The sequence below is a fragment of the Ictalurus furcatus genome, chromosome 14 (assembly GCF_023375685.1).
Source record: "Ictalurus furcatus strain D&B chromosome 14, Billie_1.0, whole genome shotgun sequence".
Lineage (NCBI taxonomy): Eukaryota > Metazoa > Chordata > Actinopteri > Siluriformes > Ictaluridae > Ictalurus > Ictalurus furcatus.
This window is the reverse complement of record NC_071268.1, coordinates 4,088,415-4,107,839: the sequence shown is the minus strand read 5'-3', so window position 1 is coordinate 4,107,839 and position 19,425 is coordinate 4,088,415. Positions and strand designations below refer to the sequence as shown.

The window sequence follows — 19,425 nt, the reverse complement described above, 5'->3', positions numbered from 1 at the left end:
TAACATTATGGGAATGAGAATACCCACTCCGTCATACTGAGGGTACGGCCTGTTCAAAAAGACCCAAGCCCGAGTGTCACTGTAAGACACTCGAGCCTGGGGCGGAATGAATATCCAGGATGTAATATCGAATGAATTTGTGTGGCGTAGACCACTCTGCAGCAGCACAAATCCTGTAAGCATACCCCATTGGACAAAGCCTTCGAGGAGGCGACCCCCCTTAGTGGAATGAGCCCTTATGCCCAGAGGCATAGCGAGACCGTGCGCCTCATAAGTGAGAGAGATTGCTTCCACTATCCAGTTAGAGATGCGCTGCTTTGACACAGCATCACATCTACTGTCACCGCCAAGCAGACCAACAGCTGCTCCGACTTATGCCACTGGCCGGAGTGGTGGACATAAGTACAGCGAGCCCTTGCTGGACACAGCAGGTGCATTCTCTCTTGTTCTGGCGTGAGAAACAGAGGAGGGCAGAAAGCCTGCAACACCACAGGCTGGGCAGCAGATGTAGGCACCTTAGGAATATAATCCAGCCTAGGATACAGGAAGGCCTTGGCTAATCCAATGGTAAAGTCAAGGCAGGAAGGGGCAACTGAGAGAGTTTATAGATCTCGTACTCGCTTGAGAGATGTCAGGGTCAGGAGAAGAGCTACCTTTAGAGTCAGAAGCTACACAGAGGCTGACTCTAAGGGCTAAAATGGGGCACCTGACAGACCTTCCAGGACCACAGAAGGTCCCAGGAAGGTATGCACGGCCTGCAGATGGGCCTCAGCCACCTGACACCACGCATAAACCTCAAAGTTAGAAGATGTTGCCCCACAGAGGCTCCATCAACAGGGGTGTGGTTGGCCGAAATGGCAGCCACATAAACCCTGATTGTAGAAGGAGCCCACCCCGCTGAGAAACGTCCTTGTAAGAACTCCAGGACTGCAGCTATTGCACAGTTCTCTAGGTCTACAGTGGATCCCTGTGAATGGGGATCTCCCAAGGAGTGCCATCTAGTAGGGATATTATCTCTGAGAACCATATTCGAGCTGTCCAGTAAGGTGCTACTAGCAGCAGACTTAGACTGTCTTGGCGAACTCTCGCTAGAACTTGTGGGAGCAGAGCGATCGGGGGAAAAGCGTACAAATGTGACCTCAGTCACATGTGCACCATGACGTCCAGCCCTAATTGTGCATGGGGAGTGAGGGCAAACCACAGCGGGCATTGTGTTGTCTCCTCGGAGGCCAACACATGCAGTCCCGCTTGGCCAAACCTCAGCCATATAGACTCCACCACTTACGGATGGAGCCACCAATCCCTGGACCTCAGCCCCTGCCTCAACAGGATGTCTTCCCCCACATTCCAGTTGCCCAGAATGTACATTGCACTCACTGACAAACTTTCCATCTGCCCAGAGAAGAATTTGCTGCGCCTGCCTGAACAGGGGGCGCAGACATAATCCCCCCTGGTGGTCAATATATGAGTCTACCGCTGTGTTGTCTGTAAACACATGGTGACCTCTCAATTGAGGAAGAAAGAATTTCAGTGCTAGAAATATGGCCCGCATTTCTAGGCAATTCATATGCCGCTCCAGATGAGGGCCGCTCCAGAGACCGTGAGCTGGACAGTTGTCTAAGACCGCGCTCCAGCCCATGAGGGAGGTTTCTGTCATTACCGTCTTGCGCTAAGGAGACACCCCTAGAGTGTGACCCAAGGCTAGAAACTGGGGACATTCAAATTCTCAGAGCACGTAGGCATCGCTGCATGACACTGTTTACTCTCACCGGTTTCGTCCTTGGATGAGACCCCCAACATCTCAGCCACCACTGAAACGGTCTCCTGTGCAATAGGCCCAATGGTATGACGTTGGCTGCCCATAAGCTACAATAGTCTTCCATAGAGACTGGAGGGGATGCCAAGATCCAGCTTTATCTTGTTCGATGTTGATAGGATTGACCCTATGCATGTTGGGGATAGATACTCATCGTAGTAGAATGCTTATAACCCCTAGAAAAGTTGTCCACTACACTGGAGAAAGCATACTTTTCTGAGGTTCAACCTGAGCCCCAAGCTCTTCATGTGTGCGGGAACAACATCTCGATGTTGAACCGCCAGTTCCCTGGATCGTGCCATGATCAGGTGACGTGGCAATTAAGCCCATCACATGATATAAATATGGCACCTGTGAACTGTGCCATCAGCCTTATTATCTTCAGCGAGACTGCATGTCGGTTCTTTGTGTAAAGAAACAAAAAGACGCTTCATTTCCTCTCTATCTTTTCTCAGAATCTCTGGACTTTTCTATTCCTTTAAAAAAAGAGAAGAAAAAAAGGAATGAGCGAGAGAGAAAAATATAAGTGAGAGAATTCAAGAAGTGTATTATATGCTCCCGTTTCATCATGGGGAGTAGTGCACAATTTCTGTGTGAAGTGTGGGTGAAGCATGCGACGGCAGCCATCGAGAGGTCTGACCGCGCATTGTAACACCTACATTAGGCAGCTCCACTCGCGACTCGCTCTCTTCTCGGAAGCCGAAGCGAGTTGGGTTTAAGAGCCTCGCGGATCTGGGTCGGCCGCTGCCAAGGCAGTTGGCCGTCTCAGGTCCAAGGGATCTCACTGATCCAGAAGAGGAGCCGGAGACAAGCGCTGCTCTATCTCTTGCTCTGTCTTCCGGGTCCGGTTCTTCGCTAGATTTTGGAGCTCGCATCGCGACTCCTCCTTCCGCTATGGAAAGCCAAAAAAAAAACAACACAAAAATAATAGTAATAATTCCTCTCTGACCAGAAGGAGCTAGAAGGATGTGTTAAAAACATTGTGGGGAATGGCTGAATAATCCGACATTGTGGAGTTATAAATACGGCTTATGCATGGTTTTCCCCCAGAAGCCTGATATTTTTTCATTTACTTCTGGAAGAAAGAGGAGTTTACTGCAGTCGCGACGGGAGCAAGAGATAGAGCAGCGTTCATCTCCGGCTCCTCTTCTGGATCCATGAGATCCCTTGGACCTGAGACGGCCAGCTGCCTCGGCAGCAGCCGGCCCAGATCCGCGAGGCTCTGAGAAGAGCACGAGTTGCGAGTGGAGCTGCCTAATGTAGGCCTTAAAATGCGCGGTCAGACCTCTCGAGGGCTGCCGTCGCATGCTTCACCCCTAGACACTTCACACAGAAATTGTGCACTACTCCCCGTGATGAAACGGGAGCACATAATACACTTCCTGAATTCTCTCACTCATATTTTTCTCTCTCACTCATTCCTTCTTTTTTCTTCTCTTTTTTTAAAGGAATAGAAAAGTCCAGAGATTTTGAGAAAGGATAGAGAGGAAATGAAGCGTCTTTTTGTTTCTTTACACAAACAACCAACATGCAGTTTCGCTGAAGATAATAAGGCTGATTGCATAGTTCACAGGTGCCATATTTATATCACGCGATGCGCTTAATTGAAACGTCACCTGATCATGGCAGGCTTATAAATAGGCATGATTTTACACAAGCTTCAGATGTTGGTCGCGCGCGAGGGGCGCTCCCATAGTGTTATGCTAAACGCAATGTGGAGTTCCCTTTGAAAGGGAACAACATAGGATTAAATGTGAGTATGAAACATGTTAAAGAACTAGAGCACATTTTACTTCCTCACAGAGGAAGTGAAATGTCAGTACATATCAGTACATCCTTGTGGTAATTGACAAATTCCTCAAGTGGGTAGAAGCCTTCCGACAGAATATAGCCCTTGTAACAAACATACGCTTGAAACATGATTATGGTTTGTCTGACTGCTGATTTTACTCCACATATCCCTCAGCTTGCACATATGCTAAATCTGGTATTTATGCTATTTAAAGGCACTAAATGATTATTGCAGGGTGAAACAAATGATGTGCTTTTGCCACGAAAGCCCACTTGCTGTGTGACAGAAAAAGCAGTTATTTGGCTGCTACTGTGTGAAATAATTCATGTTCATTCTTGAGCGTTTTTTTTTTTTTTTTTTGAAAAACAAACAGCAAATTTGTGAAGGCAGGCTTCAGTAATGAACTTGAAGCCGATTCAATAGTTATATCCTGTACATTTTTGAATTAAGATATGGATGACTAACTTTACATACCTAATAATAATGCGAGAAGCCTGCTGAACTACACGTACCGTCACCACCAACTAAATAAAATGATTTGTTCTAGATTACAAGCGGCGCACTTTTAATATGAGAAAATGTCAATCCCAACCTGTTCATATATTACACACATTCCAATCCGCCTGAATTAGCATCAGAAAACAGAGCCTGAGAACAGAAGTCATTTCACTCTTAATGTACTGCTTGGTAGGTTAATTTATACAGACAGGTGAGCATGAAATAGAGAAGACCAGGAAAGGCTGCTGAGTGTGTGGGAGCAAATGGCTCTTAGCATGGAGTGTTTGATGTGAATAGCTGTTAAGACTGTTGATTCAGATCTGTTTGATGCATAATTGCACCGTTCTAAAATTGTGTGTGTGTGTGATGGGAGCATCATCAAAGAGGCTCACATGCACTTCTCTTACATTAAGAGCAAAAGAGTAGACACCTAAGCTGTTAGAAGTGCTTATATGTGATATTTGGATTTGTGTGAGCCAGGAGTGAGCATATTAAGGTGTATGCGGTTGAGACAGAGTGATGTGCATGGAAGAGTGTAAGTAGTACATATTTATCGCACCCTTACACACAGATATGCAGATATACCGAACCCTGTCACTGCATTGATTTCTATCTCACAAGTTAGCCAATGAAGGAATGAGTACCCAAAAGCATGTTATGACTGTTTAAGGTGTATTTTTCAAACCAGTACTACTCTGGTGTAGAAGAAGGCCCTCAAGCCACGTTTGCCCTTGAAAAAATCAAACATGTGGCTACCAATTGCAGAGGCAATAGATCTTATCCGGAAAGGGCCGGTGTGGGTGCAGGTTTTCGTTTCAAACCAAGCAGGAGCCACACCTGATTCCACCTGTTTAATCAGTTGATCTTGGCTTTCAAAAGACTCAGGTTTAGCTTCTGCTTGGATGGAATGAAAACCTGCAACCACACCGGCCCTTTCCAGATAAGATTGGACACCCACGCAATATAGTGCGGTACGGATATTAAATGTGATCAAGCAAACAGCTCCTGTCTGGTCAAGTGGAGCCGATCACTTCTCCGAACCAACAGTGAAATTGTATTAGAAATATTTAAAGAAGCTTCCAGGATAAGGAAACTTTGAAATACCTAACAGAATATGTTATTCAAAGGCATGTTCAGTGTAACAGACAAGCTAAGAAGAGAGAGGAAGACACAGAGAGTAACATATGAAGTACCTCAGATAGTACCTGAGGTCCTGTTTACACTATTAACATCATTTGGTGTCCCAAGTGAACTCGGTCCATATCCGAGAGTGTGATGATTAGAAGATACCAATTGACTACAAACACTTGATGATGCACTATGGTTTGGCCAACACCCCATCTGTTTTCTGTTCTCGAATGAATTATGTTCTGAGAGACTTTTTGGAACACTTTGTGAGCGCCTATATTGACAACATTTTGATTTATTCCCTGTCATCCTCCGAACATATCACTCATGTCAGAAATTTTTTAAAGAGACTTTCATTAAAGCAGACAAGTGCGAGCTCCCCAAGCAGAATACCTCCTTTTTTGGATGAAAGAAAGCTGTAGAAACTTCAGAAGTGGCCAAACAATACCGGTGCTAAGGTACTCCGATGTTCTCTGGTATCAAATTTCTATATATGTTTTATCAGAATTTTTAATACCCCTTTGAGGTAGCTGTATCTGAGGTAGGGGTGAGGGCCATGTTGTCCAAAGATATGCAGAGATGTTCTAGTATAGGCCACGGGCAATTATAGGCCCTATTTAGGGTGCTGTATCCCCTTATTATTCACCTCAACACCCCTGAAATGTTCTGTAAATCTTTCTTTAACTCACATAAATTCCTTTCAGTTTTTAAAACCATTTTCTAAACAGCACAGCTGACAAAAGTTGCTGTGCAGCAATAAACAATCCACAAACTGTGCCCGGGCCCCCCATCCCTTTCAATTTGAAATTGTCTGGTTTAAACCAAACCAAAGCATCTAATATAAAGGTTTCCAGAATGTTATGAGTCTGCTTGCGAAATTATTTCTCTCTGCTCACTGCAGGTGGTGAATTAAAAATCTCTCCCTTGATGAAGCTCCTTGTCTGATTGACTAAATATAACACATTAGCTGCATGCATTTGTGTCCATTTAAGCTTCACTAAATGTTTGGTGCAACACAGTGAGCCAGAAGATATTAAAACTTCAGGTGTTGCTGCTGCAGTGAGAGAGGGGGTTACAGTGGAACTAGAGGGGGGTTGACACACAATCTGTAGTTACCTAGATGCATTATGGATATATGTAGGTTTGTTGTTAGTAAAATGGAGGATGGAGAAGAATCTTTTTCATTTGAGCCAGGAAAACCAGATTTGTGTCTGTCTGGGAGACGGAGTAGGTTAACATTACCAGGTGGTCTGTCTAGTCCATAACTGTCAGTCACAAGAGCTGTGGGGGGAAAAAAATAATTGTGAAACACCCGAGCTACACGACTGTTCAACATTTTCATACTATCTAGAATTCAGAGAAGGTCTGCAGCATAGCAACTGCCATTACTTACAGTGCTCAACTAAACTGGGACGAGGTGGCAGCCTTTATCCCCATCATCTTCCCCAGCCTTTTTCACCAAGAGCAGTTACCGTAAACCGCTGTATATATGTTTGCTCTGGTTTCTGAGGCAGCTGGCTTGACTGTGGTCTGAGATTAGCCTTTTTTCCTATAGAAACATCCAACCATCCATCCATTTTCTGTACCACTTATCCTACACAGAGTTGTAGGGGAGCCTGGAGCCTATCCCAGGGAGCTCGGGGCACAGGGAAGGGGACACCCTGGATGGCAGGCCAACCCATCGCAGGGCACAATCACACACACATTCCAACACTACAGACAATTAGGAAATGACAATCAGCCTACAAGACATGTCTTTGGAATGGGGGAAGAAACCCCTGTATCACGGAAAGAAAATGCAAACACCGTGCAGAGACGGTATTTGAACCCACAACCCTGGAGGTGCAAGGCAGACGTGCTAACCACTAAGCTTCCACACACCCCTACCTATACATACATCCTATCCTATTCTATTTTCATTGTTTATTGGTGTTAGTCAATAGAATATGTTAATTACATTTTTTTTTTAAATTATAGACATACACCTTTGGTCCACCGCAAAACAAGAGAATCCTCATTTAAGGCGCATCAATTAGCTACTATTCTACACGGCCCACAAAAGCATCTAACAGAAGAAATTAATAAAAGGATGAATGTTTACAAATCCATAATTGTGTTCAGTGTTCTCATGGCAATTCCTGTATTTAAAAAAAAGTCCCATTTAAGGTGATTAGATGGACAAAAGTATGTGCACCCCTGACCAACACACCCATATATGGTTCTTCCCCAAGCTGTTGCCACAAAGTTGAAACCACACAATTGTCTAGAATGTCTTGTAGGTCTAAAATTTCCCTTCCCTGGAATTAAAAGGCCCAAATCCGCTCCAGTGTGACAATGCTAATGGGCACAAATTGAGCGTCATAAAATGCTTCGAAATGCTTTGAGAAAAACAACAGGTGTTGAAAAAAACTCAACTGGTGTGGAACAAGTCAAATGGCCTGCCATTTGTCCAGACCTCACTTCCCTGAACACCTTTGGGATGATTTGGAATGTAGACTGTGCACTAGGCCTCCTAGTACGACATCATTGCTTGACCTCAACCCCAGTGAACACTTTCAGGAGGAATTGGAAGCTCAATAACGCCCTGACCTCACTAATGCTCATGTAACTGAATGGGAAATTCCCATAGTCATGTTCTCAAATCTAGTGCAAAGCTTTCCCAAAAGAGTAGAGGCTGTTAAATATTGTGTATTTATCAATGCTTCACGGTAACATTATCGAGACAGCTAGATTAACATGTTAACATATTTTACCTGGCTAATTTTATGCACAACAAGTGTGGAGAGAAGAGGTGAGGTGAGGACAGAGAAAAGCCAAGGCAACATTATTTTTGTAGCACCTTTCACATAATGGTAATCCCAAATGCTTTAAAAAATAAGAGGAGAGAAATAAACCCAAAGCGAAATCAATTTAAACACAAATCAGCGACATTAAAATGATGTTAAACAATGTTAAATAATGTACTGAACCACTGTCAGTGACCATTCATGATTCTGAAACAGACTGACTTCTATTAAATATTAGATTTCAAGCCATATAAAAGTAGGTAGAAATTTATAGAGGTGTATGAGTACCTTGGCTGTGAGACAGGAGCGAGTGTGTTGGAAATGTATAGAAAATCAAACGCTAATGATTCGTGAAACTGCTAATGTTTGTGTTACCAGCATGCATGAGAGGAGATGAGGGATGTGGAGAGGAGAGGTTAGGAGAGAGGAAGGAAGATAGGAGGAGATAAGAAGTGAGATGAGGACAGAGAAACGAGATGAAGGAGAGAGGGGAGTGCAGGACTAGAGAGAAGTTGTTGGAACAGAAGAAAGAGAAAACCAAAGCCTGTGAAGAATCAATTGTTCTTTCTTCTTTATAGATTGTGTCGTAAGCTAATGTGACTTTAGATGTTTAGAATCATTTAATAGGCAGTATGATGTCTTCTATTTTGGTGAAACTGGCCAAGGTTGGATTGGCCATGTGGGTATAGTTGGTATATTTCTTCCTATTTATCTTTCTAGCTGTATTGTTGCAGTGTGGATTGTGGAGTTAAATGTGTATAATTTGTTTTGTAGATATGTAGACCCGTCACATTAAAGAAAAATGTGAAAAGTGTTCATTTAGAGGGTAGTTTTCAAAGATTTCTCCTTGGTGTGGATGTCTCAGATCCCCCTATAAGAATCTGGCCCCTGATGTTTACAAGTCCAGCCTATGCCCCTGTAGATGTCAATCATCTGGTCCACCATGCAACTTAGTAAATGTTAACAGGCCACGTGCTTGTTGAATTGAGACATTGTTTCTGGACATTGCTTCTGGAATCCTCCTTCCTGCATCAGGACTGTAGTTCTTGTTGACAAAGCAAAAAGAACATTCTGACTGGTTTTAGAGATGAGCAGGCATGCAGCATGGTGAGATTTAACTGATGTGCATACAGTTATCAGTGCGCAAAGTAAGCGTAAGGGAACATTTGTCTCAATCCGCCCTGCAAGTGGGACGATGACCAACTTGATCGGTTTGTGCGTGGCATCACCCACTCTGTCAGGAATTTCCCAAGTCCCACTGCGGTTCTGCCCACTAGCTTGGGAAAAGAAATGACTGCATGCCAATCTGTGAGAATGGTGAGAAAAACAAACAAACAAACATCTCGTGAGCAGCAATTCTGCACTCAGAAACGTGAGGTCAGAGGAGAATGACAGGGAGGATGCAACTGTGATGAGCAGAAAAGAATCTCAGAGTGCACAACACAACAAACTTTGAGGCAGATGGGCTACAACAGCAGAAGCCCACATTGGGTTCTGTCTCTGAACAGACTGTCAATGTGGGATTCTGTCTTCAGCTGTCAGCATCACTTTCTTTCGATGGTAATACCTGTCTCAATTCTACCAGTCCCTGCTGTCTTCTCTCATTCCCTTGTTCTGCATGCACTTCTGCTGCCTTTCAAAGCTTCCATTTAACAGTAAAATTGTGTCTTCTGTATGAAACCCTCTTTGCTGCTGACCTTGACTCGTTCATCATTGTGATAATATCATGTTGTGATATCTACCAGCTTGTATCAGACTCATATTTATTGTGTAAACGAACGGGAGATAAAGCGCAATACTCTGTGTATAAGGGAAACAACCTGCCTTTGTAAACAGAGCACATTTTAGCATGAAGCTGGAAAGATGAGTAGCTTTATCAGCAAACTGTGTCTCCCATTACTAGACTGCGTGTGGCAGAGGAGAGAATGGGAAGTAGCAAATGCAGGTAATTTGAGTGAAACTGAACAGACACATCAGTCTCAAGAAAAACATTCCGTGGGCAGCCAGTCTGTGGGTGGAAACACCTTGTTGATGAAAGAGGTCAGAGGAGAATGGCCAGACTGCTTTGAGATAACAGGAAAGCTACAGTAACTCAAATAACCTCTCTTTACGACCATGACGAGCAGAAAAGCATCTCAGAACGCACTACACATCAAACCTTCAGGCGGATGGGTTACAACAGCAGAAGTTAACATTGGGGTCCACTCCTGTCATCCAAGAACAGGAATCTGGGGCTACAGTGGGCACAGGGTCATCAGAAACACACAGCTGAAGGTTGGAAAAAACATCGTCTGGTCTGACGAGTTATGATTTATGCTTTGACACGCAGATTGTAGGGTCAAAATTTGGCATCAACAGCATTACTCCATGGACCCAACCTGCCATGTGTCAATAGTTGGTATTGGTGGTGGTCGTGGTGGTGGTGGTGGTGTGAGGATTCTTTTTGCCCATATATTGGGCCCCTTAATACCATTGAGCATATCAGAATAGCAGAAATGAGTCTAATCTAAAAGCACTGTGGGTCCTTCTCAGTTTAGTATGGTGTTCCTAAAAAAGCAAAGAGTTTATATGTAATAGTGGTGGTAGCGCTCTAAATGTTAAGCCTAGTACACAAAGTTTTCAGAGAAATAAGACTTTTTGGACAAGATGCCTTCAGCGGCTGTGTGAGCAAAGAGTTTCTAATGCTGTTGGAGGTGAAAAGAGAACACCACAAGAACTCCTTCCGTTGCATGTGGAATCTTTTGCTGAACCTAATCAACCCATAGTATTTTTTTTTTTTACTAGGCAGCTTATAAGAGCTTCAAACAACAAATTCTAGTTTTGTTTTACACCACAGTCTCACCTCTAACCGCACCAGAACTGCCTGAAACAAAAATATCCACAATCTGTGCTGAATTACTGCAATTACTTCCTAGATTCTTCTTCAGATTGGTATATTACTATATTAACTGTCGACTTAACATCATGACTACAATCAATCAAATATATGCATTTTTTTTCATCAGTGCTTTATGAAATATGGTGTTTTGTGTATGCATTTTTGGATTTTCTGGGTATTATTTGGACTGCTGTGTTCATGAACTTATCTGCTTATAACACTGATGATTTGTACGTTGGCCTGTAAATCGCATTTGTATCCAGCTGCTTTTGGCTCCCTGTTGTTACAGAATCCTTTGCCAAATATGAAAACAGCAGGTATGCTTAAACTCAATCCAGGCAACAAAAAAGTGAATGGTGCAGTGTGGAATTAGTGGACTACTTAGACAGTAATGAATGAGAACGATCATGAATAGAAATCCTATAGACAGAGCTTATTAATGTGTTCAGTTTAATCATGTGTGCAATTGGATTTTAATAAGCCAAAGCATTAATGGGTTTGTTCACCAATAATATATTTAAATCTGATTTCTTGTCAAATGTGCTGCTTCATCCAAGTAAAAACTAAACAGTATTACTTAAAAAGTAAGGAAAAAAAGTATCGAGGTGTGGAATGGGATAGGTCTAATGAGCAGTCTCACCACTCGAGTGTATTCACTGTGTTCACACCTGTCCAAACAAACCATACATGCTAAAATTCAAATGGACTAAATACCTCATATATGAACGTGACCTCAGGTTACCCCAAATAGAACACCAAAATAAAGCCGGTACTCCGTCCCTCGCATGGAAACTCCTGCAGAAGATAGCCAACCCACAGTATCTAGCAGCCACTTAGTTTATTTTACCTGAGATTAAAAAGGCTTGAAAATGTGTGTATGTGTGGAAGACTGTCATACAAAACATCAAAAAGTCAACGGGCGCCATAGAATTCATGAGGATTTGATAAGTACGTTTTGTATAACGAATAAACTTATTCACATTCATTGCAAATGTTGGGACTTTGGAGTGAAGGACTGCTAGAGGGTCCCCAGGTGCTCAGAATATCCACATTTTATAGCAAAGCTTAGATCAGGAATTGGTAGTCCAATCATATCTGTAAATGTCTGGCATGCTAGATGGTTCAAATCTTTGTCATCAATCTCGTGCATTTAACACTTCGCCCAAACATTAAATGTTTACTCACATTCAACAAACTCACCTGCTGCCTCCAGCTAGTCTGCCATGACTCACTCTCCTGTTTAGCTGATGATACAATCTTACTCACTAAACATTTATCATCCCTACCCCAGCACCACTTCCATCCTAATGATCATCATAATGATATGGGGCCTCATTTATCAATCTTTAAGTAAAGTTGAGTGTGTAGGCCAAACCGAGGTAAAATTTCCCCTCACACTGCAAAAAATTTTATCTGTGCATATAGGCAAATTCAATGAGTATATTTCTTTGAGATTTTTAAATCTATTTCTAAATAGTTTCTTCACTAATTTCAAACTTAAAACAGTCTTAAGCTATTAGCAGATAATTTTGCTTCTTTCCAGTGTTTATTTCGAGAAAGAAGCAAAATTGTCTGCTGATAGAATAAGACAACTTTAAGCTTGAAATGAGTAAATATTAGATAACATTTATTTTATTTAAGATATCTTCACTTGCTAAGTGTTATGTAACGGAGTCTGAGACGGAAGCAAATGCAGGTATGGCAGCTTCAGTGAGAGTATAACAATCCAAAGGGCAGGGCAAAGTTCAAAGACGAAGACAGGCAAAGGTCAGGCGATGAGGCAAACAGACCAGAGCAGGTACGGCAGATAATCAGAGTCGAGGGCAAAACAGAATCAACAACGGAGAACGGCTTGGTATAGGCAGAGACAATAGTAACTGAGCGTATACATCGCAAAGAGTGTGAGAAGGTGAACGTGTCTCCGTGTTAGTTTGGCCATGTTTGTATCTGAGGTGCATTCTGGGAAACGGAGTCGCTGGTTTGCTGTGACATGACGCTAAGATATACATAAGATATACATTTTTATTGCACTACAGATTGACCATATTTTGGATAATGCTGATTTCCTTTGTACTCATGTGTATATGTTGATAAATGACAATCATCCATAAAGTGAAATCATGGCATAGTTGGTTCATCCCCACAAAAAAACGCCACAAAAGACATGGCTTACTAAGAGCTGAACAATGACTGGAGATCTGTTGTGTCCTTTAACTCTGTTCAGGTTCCCTGAGGTACGAATAAGTTTGCAAATTCCTTCATCATCCGAAATAAATAAATAAATAAACAAACAAACAAACAAATAAATAAATCATAAAACCACACGACTTTCAACATAAAAGAAATGGTTTTTGACCTGCAAAATATCATTACGCTTAATTCAGCAACGGTCCATAATAGTTCCTGGACCTTCAGCTGGATCAGCATGACTCACTGAGAAGAAAATATTATTATGTGAGGAGTAATAAACATTTAAACCTAATTAAGCCCACACTCGCTCCTATGAAGTAGATTCTCGAAACAGTTGAGGCTACAGGGTATTTAAAAAAATAATACACTGCATCTGCGCCGACATTGCATAGACGAAGACACAGACACACTCTGCTTCTTTAAGACAGAAGGTTAAAGAAATCAGTGTGGCGATTAGGAAGTTCGTAGCTGCAGGTATGAGACCACTCAAAAACATGTTTAATGAGTAACTATGGACAAATTTGTGTGCAAAAGATTTGTGTGCCTAAGCTGGTCAAGGCACAATGACTTTGAACGGAAAATGCATCTATCTTTACCAATGCATGAACTTTTTGGGCTTGTTCAGTGCATTTTTCGTGTGGTGTACCGCCTAAGGTCGAATTAGTCATGTTTAATTGTGTTGCATTTTAATGCACAGCTTTTGTTTCATTAAAAGTCTGAATGGATCACACAAACTCATATTGTCATATTGTTAAGGATCAAAACCTATAAGTCATATTCAGGCAATGCATATTTTACTGCATCTAAAATGCATCACGTAGAGACACCATGCATCGTATCATATCGCATTTCAAAATGTGTGCACAGTTACACTCCTGAAGGGGAGGTGTGGGTTTGGGGTTCAGATGTTTTCTTACATGTTCTTTCACGTGAAATTGTCTGAAATCACTTTCACTTTCCTAAAATTTCAACGATTATTTCATTAGAAATACTGCATTAAGATCTGCACCAGAGAATCGCACTGGTTTGCCGGACAGAGTGTACTTGCTTGCAGTGACCAGGAAGGGGGAGCACTGAGCTCAGAGATGCCAAAGAGAAGGGAAAAGAGAGGGAAGTGAAAGCGAGAATAAAGAGCAATAGAAGTAGGATTATGAGCATCCAAGGAAATTAGGCATAACCCTCTTTTACTGTTAGGTGCTCAACCGGATGGTCATGGCATACAGCACAGGAGATATTGTGCATTAATAAAATCCTCTCATGACTCATACAGGCATTTATGAAACTGTTGACCCACACTGATTATATATTACTAACCAGTAAAGGTTAGACACAAATGTAAATGCAAACAGATTTAAAACTAAAAACAAACTTGCTACCTGTGGGGCAGCTTTTCACAACTTGGCATCAGAGGTCCAAGATCTGTCTAACAGGACAGTGAGGTATCAGAAATGCATTTTGAAATGAGAGGGAGAATGGAGGATGTAGAAAGCGAGTAGGTGTAAAGGATGTAGAAGTGTAGGCCAGATGGCACATCTACTGAGGAGAGATAAAAGATTGACCCTTATATGTGGAGGAGAGGATCTCTATCACTTTTTCTCTCCCATTTCCTGCTTTATTCCTCTCCCCACTCTAGCTCCAAGCTAAAGAGGTAGGAGACATGAGCGAGAGAGAGAGAGAGAAAGAGAAGTAATATATAAAACTGAAGTTAAACTGGAGTTGGAGAAGAGTAAAAAGATTAAGTACAAGGCCATGATATCATTTTTGCTGACACATCCCTATATGTAATTGAAAAAATTTAATTACATAACTATAATCATGGAGTCTGCGATATTAAACCTTACTACGCTCTTAGGGGGGAAAAAGTTCAATCTCTAAGCGTTTACTTGTCTTTTATGGAAACTCTTAAAGATTGAACCCTATTGTATGTTGTTGTACATTGAAACCTACAACATGTATAGCTTTTTCAATCAAGACCTCTTTAGGAACTATCCAAAGAACTCTCTTAAGAGTACAGGTTGTAGAATGTTTTATTGCTGAAAGGTTGGACTACAGAAAAAAGACCTTATTATTAGAGTGCAAATAATAAGGTCCATGTGGCACAAATGCTAAGCAGGTCTTTAAAAAAAGCCTATGGTGTTAGGACACTGAAAGCAAAAGGCCATATTCAGACAGTTTCCTGGCCATTCCATTAGTCCTTGAATGCCATAAGAAAACAATGTGCCACTGGGCATGTTACAGGCAGGCGGTGGAGTAGAGCTATACCATTGTAGATGACTAACCCTAAGACAAATCAGCTCAGTGTGCCACTATCTAAACTTCTCAAGCTATGTTTTCTGTGTTTGGATTTTCTGTTGTTTTTTTTTTTTTTTAATAAAAATATATTTTGCCTAGCTCTCTGGATTTTATATATTTGGAATCGCCTCCATAGTTTTGTTTGCTGATCGCACGGCTGTCTGCTTGTTGTTATTCATGTTTTCGATGTGTTTACCAGTGTCTTTAATAAAATGCTGAAATGCATTTAAAACCATCTCCGACTCGGTCGCTTGACAGATTGCTTCGCCCACCTCATGGATACAGCAGGTAAACAGGACTGGAGAAACATCAGCATTTGACTCAATGGAATTTCCCCAGAATATGTTCATGTATACCCCACCTACCTACGAGGATACTGAATTCCCTCCCGAAGGATTCCTGCTACAGTGCCAATTTTATTTTGAAAGCCCGCCAGACCCTAAGCCTGAGGAAAGTGAATGGTTGAGGTTACTGAGCATGCCAGTGGGCTAAAAATCTGGTCACGTGAAGACCCCTAAGCCTGGAAACACAAGAGACTTTGCTAGCTTTCTTAGATGGGTGTCCTGCTGCCCAGGTATGAGCCTTCCCTAGAATATTTTGGGGGGAATGGCCTTTGAGGGTGCTATGTGGAAAAGGTTGGAGATGAGGAGGAGACAAAGCCTCCAGCCGAGCTTAAGTCAGAGACTCAACCCACAGGCTGACGAAGTGGCCTCCCAAACCAAGCTTACGCCTGAGGCAGACAGGGCAGCCTCTCAGGCCATGCTCAAGCCATAGGCCAACAAGGTGACCTCCCTCATCAAGACGGAGGCTGATGGTGGAGCCTCTCATGTTCACCCCACTACACCACCAGACTCCAGAGAGGACATTGTTGGCGCACTGCTGGGTTTCAACTGATCTGTCCTATGTCTGCTCCCCTGCGAATATCATGCATTTCTTGTCCTTGTTTATGGTTTTTGCCTCATGTTTTGGATTTGTTAGTCAGTGTCTTTAATAAAAACACTGAACTGCATTTGCACCTGTCTCCATGACACTCACACGTACTACAGCTGAGATTATTGGTACATACAATGCTTAAATCAATGAGATGACATCTATGAAGGGGAGAACATCTTCCAGCTGCAAATACAGTGGCTCATTAGCTCTCAGCACCAGAACGGTCAAACAATCATGTTTGAAAAAGACACACAAGATACTGTGGGATGTCTTTGTGTTCACAGTTTTTGTTCCCGTGTTGTTGTCCAGTTATTATTTTCTTTATAAAATAAAGGTTGAAATTTCAGGATTCCCATCTGTCTGTGTTCTCATCACAACACAATCCACATTCCTCTGTTTGGTTCTTTTGAGCTTCAGAAAGTTTACAGCAATATGACTCAGAATTTCTGGTTTGCAACAACAGGCATAGAATTACATATTCAATCTTATTTCCTCAGTAATCAAATAGCATTGAGTGATGGGTGTGTCACACTGTGCTCTGTTCTCAGGTGATTAATGTGAGGGAAACATAGATTAGCATAACATAGATGATGGTCTGCAGGGTATTTGGTCTCATCATTAGCTGTGTGTCTTTAGGAGTCTTTCCCGTTCTTCATTATATAGTTATCAGCCAACCTGGCCTGTCAGAGTGAAACAGAATTCCTTTTTATTCAACATAAACATTAAACTTAAACTGAGTAGGATAAGCGGTACAGAAAAGGGATGGATGGATGGATGGATATAACTAACCTAAAACAAAACAAAACAAAACAAAAAAGAAAATTCCCTGTGTATGCTCCCTTTTCCACAAAATTAACTGGAATTCTAACACTACTTCAAGAGACTAAATTTTCATCAACAGGGTTTGTGTTTATTCTAATCAGATGGCATTTCTGGTGAGGAAAGGGAGAGACGGGGTTGGTGGAGGAGAGTCTTTGACATCTACGCCTTTATGTTGCATTCACATCATTTTGTGAATCACATCATCGACTAGATAAATATTTAAGATTAACTAGCATCAGAATATAGCTGTGTTCCTTTCAAGCAATCGCACATCTCTGCTCAATCCTCGGCAGAACTGAATTGGTTGCGCTTGCCTAACGTTCCTGTTTAGAAAATGCAATTTTCACTTGCTGATTGACATGAATCGTTTCTCCCATTCAAAATGTGGCATTTATAGGCAGAACTTAGCAAAGTAACTAATAATGACTCTCCATCATAACGCATCAGAGTGAAAGGGACAGAAAACACGACCTGACCATATAGCCATGGGGAGCATCATGACAAATTGCTGTAATTTGTTTCTCTTGTAGAACTTTTATCATTGTGGGGCCCTAATTGCTAGCAGGTTGTGGGTGTAAAAACACGTGCAAATTTGTTGCATTGGCAATGGCAATTGTGCGTGGTGTGCAAATTAGTAGGTATTAGGCTTGTGTGATATAATGATTTTATTATCTCTACACAATATTACAATGCCACGATATCCAGTGATGTTTACTCCCGTTATATTATATTACCAGGCCTGCCAAACTTTACATATTTTGCACAAGAGCTTTGCCATTCGAAGGGGTCATATGATGCTTTTAAATTTTAAATTCCCAGAGCGCCAGAACACACTCCTCTCCCCTGGCGGTCCTGGCCCTTTGGGCAAAATGTCTTCAGCTGAACTGGGAGACTGAGAGACGTCCTCAGAGGAGCAGGAAGGCAGAGCGTCATCCTCCATCGACTCTGCAGGCTGAACTTGGTTGGCTCTGTCAACAGATTTAGGCGTGAACAGAACGTGGTTGGTTGTGTCAGCAGTCTTGTACATGGGCAGAGCTTGGTTGTACGTGTAAACAGACTTGGTTGTGAGCAGAACTTGGTCATCAATGTCAGCAGACTCGGGTGTGAACAGAACTTGGTTGTCCGTGTCAGCAGACTCAGACTTGATCAAAACTTGGTTATCCGTGTCAGAAGACTCGGGCTTGATCAAAACTTGGTTGTCCGTGTCAGCAGACTTGGGTGTGAACAGAACTTGGTTGGTCATGACGTCGGTTTCAGGCATGAGGAGATCTTGGTTGGTCATGTCAACAGACTCTGGAATGAGCATAACTTGGTTGGTCGTGACGTTGGTTTCAGGCGTGAGCAGAACCTGGTTGGTCATGACGTCGGTTACAGGCATGAGAAGAACTTGGTTGTTCGTGTCAACAGACTCAGGCGTGAGCGTAACTTGGTTGTCCATGTCAGCAGACTCGGGCGTGATCATAACTTGGTTGTATGTGTCAGCAGGCTCGGGCGTGATCAGAAGTTGGTTGGTCATGACGTCGGGTTCAGGCTTGAGCAGAACCTGGTTGGTTGTGTCAACAGACTCTGGCGTGAGCATATATTGGTTCATCGTGACCTCAGTTTCAGGCGTGAGGAATACTTGGTTGGTCGTGTCAACAGACTCTGGAGTGAGCATAACCTGGTTGATCGTGACGTCGGCTTTAGGCGTGAGCAGAGCCTGGTTGGTCGTGACGTTGGTTTCAGACTGGAACTTGGCGTAGAAGGTCACATTGTCGATCTCAGACTGGAACTTGGCATGGGAGGTCACCTCGTCGACCCATAGCTGGAACTTGGCATGGGAAGTTGCATCGTTGACCTCAGACAGGAACGTGTCTTGAGAGGCCATCTCTTCGACCTCGGGCGTGAATGTGGCTTGGGAGGCCTTCTCTTTGACCTCGGACAGGAAATTGGCTTGAGTGGTCGTCTCTTTGACCTCGAACAGAAACTTGGCTTGAGAGGTCATCTCTTTGACCTCGGTCAGGAACTTGGCTTGAGAGGCCGCCTCTTCGACCTCGGACAGAAACTTGGCTTGAGAGGTCGCCTCTTCAACCTCGGACAAGAACTTGGCTTGAGAGGCTGTCTCTTTGACCTCGGACAGGAACATGGCTTGGGAGGCCGTCTCGTTGACGTCAGACAGGAACTTGGCTTGAGAGGTCGCCTCTTCAACCTCGGACAGGAACTGGGCTTGAGAGGTTGTCTCTTCGACCTAGGACAGAAACGTGGCTTTATGCTGGAGCTCTGGGGATGAGACCACCTCATGGGTCTCATA

At 42.8% G+C, this 19,425-nt stretch overlaps 1 protein-coding gene across 1 annotated transcript in view; it reads left to right on the top strand.

Moving 5' to 3' along the window:
• Positions 1 to 19,425, top strand: part of chrm2a (cholinergic receptor, muscarinic 2a) — a 207,159-nt gene that overhangs the window by 73,043 nt on the left and 114,691 nt on the right. The gene's annotated exons all lie outside the window — the stretch shown is intronic.